Raw genomic sequence first — 12269 nt, 5'->3', positions numbered from 1 at the left:
TTTATATATCTACCTATTTTTATATATACCTATTTATTTTTTGTTAATTATTTGCATTTATCTTTGCATAATTTGTCTGGAAAATAAAGCAAAGATAAAATTACTGGCTGAAGACTTTAATTAACAAATTATCAAATACTATTTTTGTTATAAAACAAATCATTTTGCCAGGTCATCATGCTGAATCACACAAACAAATAAATAAATATAAAATTTTACATTCACACACTTTTAGTTTATCTCTTTCCAAAAACTCATAAAATTCTCTAGCAATGTTTGAGAGTAAAAACTTTTTTTCACACTATTTTTCTTTTCCTTCAGTTTACCTTGACCTCCTGAAGTTGCCAATCAAACCTGTTTTTCTTCATTCTCCCACCACTTGTTGAGCGAAATAAATAATGCAATGCAACACAACACAATCCAGCACAAAAGCTTTTTGTAAGCAGCCCCTCAGTTTTTGCAGCCCCTCAGGATGTGCCAGCTAGAAAATTTGGCAAAAGTCTAGACCCACAGTTCTGGCCCAGAGACAAAACAAAGATAATCCAAGCTGAGGTCATCCTCTGTTTTTTGAGTCGCCCAGCACGAGGTCGTCACGAAGAAACACACAGGGTACTAGTACTGCATGGATTAACAGCACGGAGTAAACATACCCAATCCAGCCTGCAGGACAAAAAAGCTCCTCTAAGCTGTGCGCAAACCCCCATGTAAGCCGCTGTGGGATAAACAGGTACGGCGGATTCACGGCCACGATCGCAACAAAACCAGTCGGGCTGCAGAAATAGAGCAGCCGAGCAAAACCGAACTCTTCTCTCCTGGGCAGCGGATGAGAAATGTCTGGAATAACATGTAGACTCCACTAATCTCCTGTTCTGGATTCCCAGTTTGGCTGCTGGGAAATACGGGGACATCATTCTTATTCTTAGCCGGGGTTCGAGGCCTTAGGGGTTTACTGCCCTCCACATTGCATTCTCTGGCTGTCATCGGCCACGGAAAACAGCAGAAACTCAATGGAGCGCAGTATTTATAGAGTGCCGGCTCTTGAGACAAGATTGATGGATGTGAGGAAATAAGAAATGCTTTGGGTTGGATGTCGAGCAACGCTGGGATGTGGTAAACACATTGTTTTAAAGCGATTGGTTGACTTTAAAAATGGTGAGTAAATCAAATGATTAAAAAAAACAACCCAAGCTCATTCTGGAAATGTAGCCCAGCGGACGTTTCTGGAGACCGCGATTTACGTGGCCGGAGGTACGTAAAGGCCGCGTTTAGTTTTTTGAGCGAACGCTGCGGGGCGGTGTGGCGCCGCTCCGCCCCTCCTCTTCGCGCTCGCCGGCCGACGGCTCGCCTCCGAGTGGAGGGCTTTCCCGACGCAATCAGTTTGTCCGCCTAGCTCACAGCATTACGTCGGCAGAGCGGAGGCCCCGGAGGAGGAGGAGGAGGAGGAGCCGGCCGCGGTGGACGACGACCGGGATCGAGTCCGGGGAGTGGCGGTTCCGGAAATCAGGTAAGACGAAAAAGCGGAATCCGAAAAATAATGGCGAGAACGCGGAGGGATCTGAAAACGCGGTCGAAATCGAAGACGAGGGCTTTTGCTTTTATTTTTTTTTCTGGACGGCTTTTGCGAACCGTCGCTCGGGTTTAGGGAAGGAGGAGGAGGAGGAGGAGGTTAGCCGATCCGGCGGCTTTTCGCACGAGAACGGCGCGGGCGCGAACGCCGCGCGCTCCCGAGACGCGAAAAAGTGCGCACAGCGGCTTCTCGAATACGTATTTCCCGGGACGTAAATATCATTCCGCAGAAACGTCCGCGGGGCTAAGTTTCCACAATGAGCCCGGGTTAAAAAAAAAAAAGTGATAATTAGACTTTAATCTAAAAGTTGAATAAACTCAATGATTTTTAAAGCGATTAGTTGACTTAACAAGCAATGAGTTTACTCACATTTTAAAGCAACTAGTTCAGGGGTGGCCAACCCTGTTCCTGGAGAGCCACCTTGCTGCAGACTTCAGTTGCTACCCATATCAAACACACCTGAACCAATTAAAAAGGACCTGAACACCACATGATTATCACGGGCAGGTGTGTTTGATATGGGTAGCAACTGAAATCTGCAGGAAGGTGGCTCTCCAGGAACAGGGTTGGCCACCCCCAAACTAGTTGACTTTACTTAAGCAATGAGTTTACTCCCATTTTAAAGCAAATAGTTGACTTTAAAAAAGTTGAGTAAACCCAACAATTATTTTTTTCAACTAATCGCTTTAAACACCATTGGGTTCACTCACGTTTTAGGCGATTAGTTAACTACTTTGAAAAAAGCAATGCGTTTACTCAGATTTTAATGCAATTAGTTGAATTTACTTTACTAAAGTGAGTAAACCCGATGGTTTTAAAGTGATTAATTCACTACTTAAAAACCAATAAGCTTACCTAAATTTTAAAGCAACTTTGACTTTACTTGAAAAAGGTGAGTAGAGCCATTGCTTTTAAATCAAGTTGACTTTAAAAAGTAGAAAAAACTTTGCTATAAAGTGATTAGTTGATGATGCTTAAAAAGGTGAGGATACCTGATGATTTCAAGGTGATTAGTTGATATTACTTTAAAAGCAGTGGGTTTACAAACTTTTTAAAGCGATTAGTTGACTTTACATAAAGTGAGTAAACCTAGGGGTTTTATAGCAATTAGTCGGTTTTATTTAAAAGGCGAGTAAACATGTTGCATTTAAATCTATTGGTTGACTTTACTTTAAAAGTCATTGAGTTTACTCACCTTTTTTAAAAGTAAAGTCCACTAATTGCTTTAAAAGTCATTGGGTTTACTCACCTTTTTTAAAGCAATTATTTGACTACTTTTAAAAGCAATGAGTTTACTCACATTTTAAAGCAATTAGTTGACTTTCCTTGAAAAAAAAAATAAAGAAAGAGTAAACTCAATGGCTTTAAAGTGATTAGTTGACTTTACTTAAAAAAAAAAGTCAGTAGAGCCATTGCTTTTAAAACAAGTTGACTTTAAACGGTAGAAAAACCTTTGCTTTAATAGCGATTAGTTGACAATGCTTAAAACGGTGAGGATACCCAAGGATTTCAAAGCGATTAGTTGACTCGACTTCAATAGCAATAGGTTTACTCACCTTTTTTAAGTAGTCAACTAAACGCTTTAAAAGGAATGGGTTTACTAACTTTAAGTGGTTAATTGACTTTACATTAAAGTGAGGCTGACAAATCAGGCAGCCGCAGGGGGCTTTTCTTTTTCTGCATTGCTTTTGGTGTTGGTTGGGTTTAGGGAAGGGGGAGGGATTGGTTGGTCAGTCAGTCAGTCAGTGAGTCAGTTGACAGCGGCCTCTGGTGGACTTATGTGAAAACAGCAGGCACAAATTGCACTCATGAGAGAAATGTAAGATCTAAAAAGGACATACACAGCTGCCTCTGATGGATTCATGAAAACAAAAATTGAAAAAAAAAAAGTATCTCCTGGGACGCATTTCACAATCCCCTAAAATGTGTATAGGGGTACATATTCAAAATGAGCCTGGGTTGTTTTAAAGCAATTAATTGACTTTACTTTAAAAAGTAAGTAAAGTTGGTTGCTGTTTTTCACTGTTTGGAAAAAAAAAAAAAAAAAAAAAAGTTGACTTAACCTAAAATTTTAAGGCAACAAACTTAAGGACATTTGAGTTTACTCAACTTAAAAAGAGTCAAGCGAGGTAACTCAAAAATGTCCTGAAGTTTGTGGACTTAAGATTTTAAGTCAACTTTGTTTTATTGCAGTGCATTTGACTTTAAATAAAATAATGAATAAATCCGTTGCTTTTAAATTGATTAATTGTGAGGCGAGGCCTGAGGGGTTTAGTGCCCTCCACATTCTCTGGCTGTCATCGGCCACAGAAAACAGCAGAAACTCAATCAAGCACAGTATTTATAGAGTGCCGGCTTTTAAGAGAAGATTGATGGATGTGCAAAAATAAGAAACACTTTCAGTTGGATGCCAAACAGCGCTGGGATGAAGCGATGACAGTGTTATAGAAGCAAATCATGTTGTAATCAATGCATCTAATTTAGTGCACTGTAAATCTGAAGCGCTGACTAAAAAGTTAAAGCAATAAGCTGACTTTAAATAAAGCGCTTTGAATCACCTTTACAAACTATTACTTAAACTATTAACTAGCAATTACACACTTTACATTTTAATACATTTATATTTATATATATATTATATATATATATATATATATATATATATATATATATATATATATATATATATATATATATATATATATATATATATATATTTATATATATATATTTATATATATATATATATATATATATATATATTTATATATATATATATATATATATATATATATATATATTTATATATATATATATATATATATATATATATATATATATATATATATATATTTTTTTTTTTTTTTATTATTATTATTTATTTTTTAATCACCGTTAAAATGTTTCAAATGGATTACTTTACTTTAAAAGCTGTGGGTTTACACACTTTTTAAAGCAATTACTTGATATCACTTAAGGTGAGTGAACACTACAACCCTAAAGCAATTGGTTGGCTAATTTAATACTTCAAAAGCAATTAGTTGAGTTTAGTCACCTTTTAAAATAAAAGTCAACTAATCATTTGAAAGGCAGTGCATTTACTCACTTTTTAAAGCTATTAGTTGACTTTACTGCTCCAAAACAGCAAAAAAAAAAAAAAAATAATAATAATAATAATAAAAAAAAACTCAATGGAGCTTAGTATTTATGCTGACTCTTAAGAGAGGATTGATAGTAAACCCATTGCTTTAAAAGCGATTAGTTGACTGTAAACAAACTAGTGAGTAAATTTGTTGCTTTTAAAGTAATTAGCTGACTTTAATTAAACTAGCGAGTAAATCCATTCCTTTTAAACCGATTAGTTGACTTTAAAATATATAGTTTTATACACCCTTTATGTTAAGTCAACTAATAATTTAAAAAGCAGTGGACTTGCTCACGTAAAGCTATTAGTTGACTTCACTGCTCCAAAACAGCAAGACAGCAAAAAAAAAAAAAAAAAAAAACTCAATCAAGCTTAGTATTTATGCTGACTTTTAAGAAAGATAGAGAGTAAATGCATTGCTTTAAAAGTCAACTAATCCCTTTTAAAGTAATGGGTTTACTCACTAGTTTAAATAAAGACAACTAATTAATTTCAAAACAATGGATTTACTCACTCAATTAATTAAATCGATTAGTTGACTTTAATTATCTAGTGAGTAAATCCTTTGCTTTTAAAGCGATTAGTTGACTTTAAACTAGTGAGTAAATGAATTGCTTTTAAAAGACAACTAATCACTTTTAAAGCAGCTGATTTACTCACTTGTTTAATTAAAGTCATCTAATCGCTTTAAAAGCAAATGATTTACTCACTCATTTAGTTAAATCGATTAGTTGACTTTAATTATCCAGTGAGTAAATTCTTTTCTTTTAAAGTGGTTAGTTGACTTTAAACTAGTGAGTAAATCCATTACTTTTAAAGCAATTAGTTGACTGTAAAAGCTATGGTTTTAATCACCTTTTAAGTCAAGTCAACTAATCATTTTTAAAGCACTGGATTTGCTCATTTAAAGCTATTAGTTGAATTCACTGCTCCAAAACAGAAAAAAATAAAAATAGATAAATAAATAAATAAAAACTCAATAGAGCTTAATATTTATGCTGACTTTTAAGAAAGATAGATAGTTAATTCATTGCTTTAAAAGTGGTTAGTTGACTTTAAACTAGTGAGTAAATTATTGCTTTGAAAGTCAACTAATCACTTTCTAAACAATGGATTTACTCACTCAATAAGTTAAATCGATTAGTTGACTTTAATTGTCTAGTGAGTAAATCCTTTGCTTTTAAAGCCATTAGTTGACTTTAAACTAGTGAGTAAATTAATTGATTTAAAAGACAACTAATCACTTTTAAAACAACAGATTTACTCACTTGTTTAATTAAAGTTAACTAATCTCTTTAAAAGCAAATGAATTACTCACTTGTTTAATTAAATCGATTAGTTGACTTTAATTATCTAGTGAGTAAATCCTTTGCTTTTAAAATGGTTAATTGGCTTCAAACTAGTGAGTAAATCCATTACTTTTAAAGCGGTAAGTTGACTTTAAAAGCTATGGTTTTAATCACCTTTTAAGTTAAGTCAACTAATCATTTTAAAAGCACTGGATTTGCTCACTTAAAGCTATTAGTTGACTTCACTGCTCCAAAACAGCAAAAAAAAAAAAAAAAAAAAAAAAAAATATATATATATATATATATATATATATATATATATATATATATATATATATATATATATATATATATATATATATATATATATATATATTTATATATAAATATATAAAATGGAGTTTAGTATTTTCTGACTTTTAAAATAGATATGTAGTAAATTCATTGCTTTAAAAGACAACTAATCACTTTTAAAGCAACAGATTTACTCACTAGTTTAATTAAAGCAATTATTTGACTTTAATTGTCTAGTGAGTAAATCATTTGCTTTTAAAGCGATTAGTTGACTTTAAACTAGTGAGTAAATTAGCTGTCTTTAATTAAACTAGTGAGTGAACCTATTGCTTTAAATGTGATTAGATTACTTTAATCAAACTAGTCATAAACCCATTGCTTTAAAGCGATTAGTTGACTTTAATTAAACTAGTGAGTAAACCCATTGCCGATTGCATTTGATTAGTTGACTTTAAAAGCAATAGATTTACTCACTAGTTTAAAGTCAACTAATTGACCTTTTTTAATGACTAAACCTCTTGTTTTTAAATTGATTAGCTGACTTTATTTAAAAAAGTGAGTAAACTCAATGTTTTTACAGTGGTAAGTTGGCTTTACTGAATATAGTGAGCACATCTTTTGTTTTTGAAGCAACTAGCTGACTTTCATTTCAAAAAATAAAATAACCGTGTTACTTTAAAATACATTTGTTGACTTTAAGTGATTAAACCAACTATTTTTAAAACTGTTAAGTGACTTTAAATAAAGTCATTCCCCATTTTAAGTAAATGAACTATGGGCATAATTAAAGTCAACTTTACAGCTTTAAGTTACAATGAGTTTACTGACATTTTTGTGTCACTAATCAAGTTTTACAGTGTGTTTCTCTGCTGAAAGTGGACTAAAACAACCCAGCATTCTCAAGAGTTTGCAAACATGTTGGTAAAGCTTTCTCTCTCTGCGCTAAGGCTGTGTCACATATATGACCAGGTCACGCTTTGTGGAATTCAGCCAATAACTCCACAAATGAAGCTGGCTGCAGACTGCAGGCACAGAGAAGTTTGAGAAGTCACAGAGTTTTGTGGAGTGTGAAGAAAACCTCTGGGACATGATCAACTTTTAAAGATCCACTCTAGCTCAATGGTTCAATACCAGACTGAAATGTGTGCTTTTTTTTTTTCCCGAAGCGCTCCAAAACAAGCCGCTCTCTCAGCCTGACAGAACTATAAAGCGTGACATGAGGAAACTTCCACTTACCGGCATCCCAGAATCGCATCGGCCTTTTCTTTAAAGTGGAATGGATCAGGATTCACAGATGGAGACGCAGGGAAAAGCGTCCGCCTCATTTCAGCCCGCTTTACCACATTGTAAACTGTATTATGTTTTGATTAATTTCAAATGGCCCGTCTTGCTTCACTAGACTGTGAAATGCACTTTCATTTCTGTAATTTTTCAAATTCTATTATTCCAATCAGGATGAAGGGACGAGACGGGAGTGGCGAAAATACAAATGAGCAGCGCCGTCATGTTCACATGCATAATTAAGAAAGTGAAGTATTAATGCAGGGAAAGAGGCTCCAATTCATCATTTACACGCTTAATTGCGTTGTTGGTACAGATGTCCGTAAGACATTTGTTCATTGGGATGTACTTATGCGAGTCTGGTGTGAAGAGAACAAATATACATTTTCACAAAATGAGGATTTCCATGCATTTCTTTGTGCTCGGCATGAGAATGATTGTGTTTGCTTGATTGATAAAGTGGCGATGTAGTGGCGCAGTGGGTAGTGCTGTTGCTAGTTCAAACCTCGGCTCAGATGGCGTTCCGGTGAGGAGTTTGCATGTTCTCCCTGCGTTTGCGTGCACTGAAAAAAAATATTCAAAGATGATTCCTTGAATTTATTTATTTATTTTTTTAAGTTAAGGGGTTGTAAACGATTTTATTTATGTTGAATTTAATTTAAAAAATTAAGTTGAACATTACTAAATTTAATTTGTTTAAATTCAACACAAATAAATAGTTTGCAACAATTTTGCAGACAACATTTTTGTCAGTGTGGGTTTCCTCCGGGTGCTCCGGTTTCCCCCACAGTCCAAAGACATGCGGTACAGGTGAACTGGGTAGGCTAAATTGTCCATAGTGTGTGTGTGTGTGTGTGTGTGTGTGTGTGTGTGTGTGTGTGTGTGTGTGTGGATGTTCCCCAGAGATGGGTTGCAGCTGAAAGGGCATCCACTGCGTAAAAACGTGCTGGATATGTTGGCGGTTCATTCCGCTGTAGCGACTGCGGATTAATAAATGGACTAAGCCGACAAGAAAATGAATGAATGAATGAATGAATGAATGGTAGGGTTGTGTTTTAATGCTATTGCTTCCTTTGTCATTATTATATTGGAAGGTTATTGTTGTATGTACAGTAATGCATTTTCTAGAAGAGATGAGTGGACAATTGGTTGCAAAAATACTTGTGTACTTAATTGCATTAATAATTGTGCAATGCATCGATCACATTAGAGTTTGAGCTTGCGAAGTTCTACGGCGCTGAGAAAAGGGGCGGGATTAAACAAGATGATTAGACATTAGCTAGCGATAGGTCCATATTTGACATTTTGGTTCAGTGAGGTCATGTTTTGATCTTCGATTGCTCTCTCGCCGTTGCGTGATGCGATTTCACAGGTGAGAATTCATCAAGCTTGATCTTTGCAACTGCAAAACTTGTCGCACACTTGCATTGCTGGTCTGTCGCATTTACATGCGTATAGGAGGAAGTCTATGGGGCAAAAAGGCCAGTGTGACTGCGGCTTCATTTCTGTAAATTTTTCAAATTCTATTGTTCCAATCAGAATGAAGGGACGAGATGGAAGAGGCAAAATACAAATGAGCGTCATGTTCACATGCATAATTAAGAAAGCGAAATGTAAACACTGGAAAGAGGCTTCAGTTCATCATTTATACGCTTAATTATGTTGTGGATGCAGATGTCCATAAAACAGTTCAGCCTATTCTCGTTTGATAACTGTAAATTGCTTCTATGACTCTGGTGTAATAAGGGAAAAAAAAATTATATTTATATATATATATATATATATATATATATATATATATATATATATATATATATATATATATATATATATTTTTTTTTTTTTTTTTTTTTTTTTGACTGATTTTGCTTTTTTTTAGCATTATTATGTTGTAATGTAGTTAATTTATATAATGACATTTTAGAAGAGATAATTAACTTGCAATCATGGAAGAGAGGAAATGTTTTGCAAAAACAGAATTGGTATAATTTATTTTTATCATCTGGATGTAATTAATGTCTAAATTATTATATTTTTTGTTTGTTTGTTTTTATTTTCATTTGTTAATGAGCTGCAATAAAAAAAAAGTATAAAGAAGGACCAAGTCACTATTGTTGTTGTTGTTATTATTATTATTATTATTATTATTATTATTATTTTATGCATTTTGCGATAATGTCTTCAGCCATCAGACACCACAGGTCAGTGATTATATTAAAAAAAGAATAACAATTTTAGAGGCAATAATAAAAAAGTAAAATAAAATAAAATAAAATAATAATGAATATATATATATATATATATATATATATATATATATATATATATATATATATATATATATATATATATAATATGAATAAGAAGAAGATCAACAACAACAACATGCATGCATACTACTGTTACTAATAATAATAATAATAATGATAATATTAATAATAATAATAATAATAATAATAATAATAATAATAATAATAATAATAATAACAATAACAATAACAACAACATGCATATTACTACTCGCAACAACAACAACAACAACAATAATAATAATAATAATAATAATAATAATAATAATAATAATAATAATAATAATAATAATACACTTAATAAACGTATATTAAATATAAATTAAAAAAAAGTAACTCGCATTGCATTTGTAGTAGTCAAACCCATGTCTTCAACATTATATACACCATGTTTCATGTTTCCAGCTCCAGAAGGCCGTTGCATTATATAAAAGAATAAACATTCCAGACAGCCGAATCACAGGAAACTCCTGGATGCATTACCGTAATGAGATGTTTTTGTAGCCTTACATTAACGAGAATTTGGAGAATGTCAAAAAGCTGTGCTTAAAGCTACATTATACAGTATTGTGTACTCATTAAAAACATTTGCGCATATTTCCTTTGCAAAAATATGTACGTTAGAAAGCTGCAGTGGGTCAAAACGCTAAGCAGCCGGATACTTTCCACTTTGTCTCAGTAACCGGCCTGTTATTTAACACTTGCACTGGAGGAATAAATGAATTCTTGCCGTCTGCTAATGCCGGTGTCACACTCGCTGATTTTCCAGCTGATTTTCTGCTGAGAAGTCTATTTACATGCTGGAGAGTCTGAGATATGAACACGTCTGCATCTGTCAGCCTCTGCTGAGCTGCTTTAGTGATGCCGAATTCAGGAAATATGGTTAAGGGCAAAATTATTCACCCTCCAGTGCAACATTTATTCTTTTAAGTATTTCTCATATTATATTTACAAGAGGTGGTTGGCACTGCTGCCTCACAGCACGCTGGTTCGAGTCCTGGGTGGGTCAGTTGGCGTGGGTTTCCCCCACAGTCCAAACACATGCGCTTTAGAGGAATTGAGTAAACTAAATTGGCCGTGATGTATGTGTGTTTGAGTCTATGGGTGCTTCCCAGTGCTGGGTTGTGGCTGGTAGGGCATCCGCTGCGCAAAACATTCCACTGTGGTGATCCCTGAAAAATAAGTGACTAAGCCAAACGAAAATAAATGAATGGATGAATATTTACTGAATTAAAATCATTTTATTTCACTATTTTGTCTTCTGGAGAAAGTCAGATTAGTTTCATTAATAAATAAATAAATAAATAAATAAATAAATAAATAAATAAATATTACTAAAAAAAGTAATGTCAGTTGTTCTGTTGTCCTATTTATTCACAGCTCTTCTGTGTAGATAAAATTGTGGATGTGTATATTGTGTACGATAAGTAAAATATTTAACATAGTTCAGGCTCAAATGGGAATAAATGTAACTCGTCATTGAAATAAATGCAGAATTAATGCAGAATTATACTTAATAGTCAAGTACTTAAAACTAATGCATACTATTAAAAGAAAACAGTAAATTTGCATTATTATTATTATTATTATTATTATTATTATTATTATTATTATCATTATTATTAATTAATTAATTTATTTTTATGTTATATATTTATTCAATAGTAGCTGTAACAACAACAACAACAACAACAATAATAATAATGATAATAATAATAATAATAATAATAATAATAATAATAATAATAATAATAATAAAAGTAATAATAATAATATTAAAAATATATTGATAATAATAATAATAATAATAATAATAATAATAATAATAATATGTATGTATTTAGTATTATTGTTATTTTTATTATTATCATCATCATCATCATCATCATCATCATTATTATTATTATTATTATTATTATTATTATTAGTATTTTGTTGTTGTTGTTATTATTATATTTTATATTTATTTAGTAGCAGCTGTAATAATAATATTATTGATGATAATATTAATAATAACAATAATAATAATATTAATAATAATAATAATAATGATGATGATGATGATGATGGACAAAATAATAATATCAATAAATATGTAATAATAATAAAAATAATAATGATAATAACAACAATAATAACATCAACAAATATTATTATTATTATTATTATTATTATTATTACTACACCTACTACTACATAAATAAATAACAAATAAATAAATAAACAAATATACAATTAAATATAAAAAATGATTGAATTATTTAAATAATTAATAAACAAACAAACAAACAAATAAAAAAATTAAAAAATAAATAAATGAATAAATAAATAGATATGCAAAAGTAACATTAGAGTACAATATGTTTAATTTATTGAAGTTATGC

At 32.1% G+C, this 12269-nt stretch overlaps 1 long non-coding RNA gene and 1 other non-coding gene across 3 annotated transcripts; one reads left to right on the top strand and one right to left on the bottom strand.

The window, feature by feature from the left end:
• The first annotated feature begins 585 nt into the window (after positions 1–585).
• Positions 586–7974, top strand: LOC103910313 (uncharacterized). 2 transcript variants are annotated; one of them, XR_015492200.1, is made up of 2 exons: positions 586–1152; positions 7462–7974. It is a non-coding gene; the product is annotated as an uncharacterized LOC103910313 (transcript). The 2 variants fall into 2 exon arrangements; XR_015492199.1 differs by having other exon boundaries at positions 631–1152; positions 7243–7974.
• On the bottom strand, positions 1309–3597 carry LOC147844556 (uncharacterized). Its single transcript, XR_015492201.1, has 3 exons — positions 2817–3597; positions 2142–2762; positions 1309–1948 (listed from the first exon to the last, which is right to left on the bottom strand). It is a non-coding gene; the product is annotated as an uncharacterized LOC147844556 (long non-coding RNA).
• Positions 7975–12269: the final 4295 nt, after the last annotated feature.

The sequence above is a fragment of the Danio rerio genome, chromosome 5 (assembly GCF_052040795.2).
Source record: "Danio rerio strain M-AB ecotype USA chromosome 5, GRCz13ab, whole genome shotgun sequence".
Taxonomy (NCBI): Eukaryota; Metazoa; Chordata; class Actinopteri; order Cypriniformes; family Danionidae; genus Danio; species Danio rerio.
Note: the sequence above shows the minus strand (reverse complement) of the source record. Positions and strands in the feature narration are given on the sequence as shown.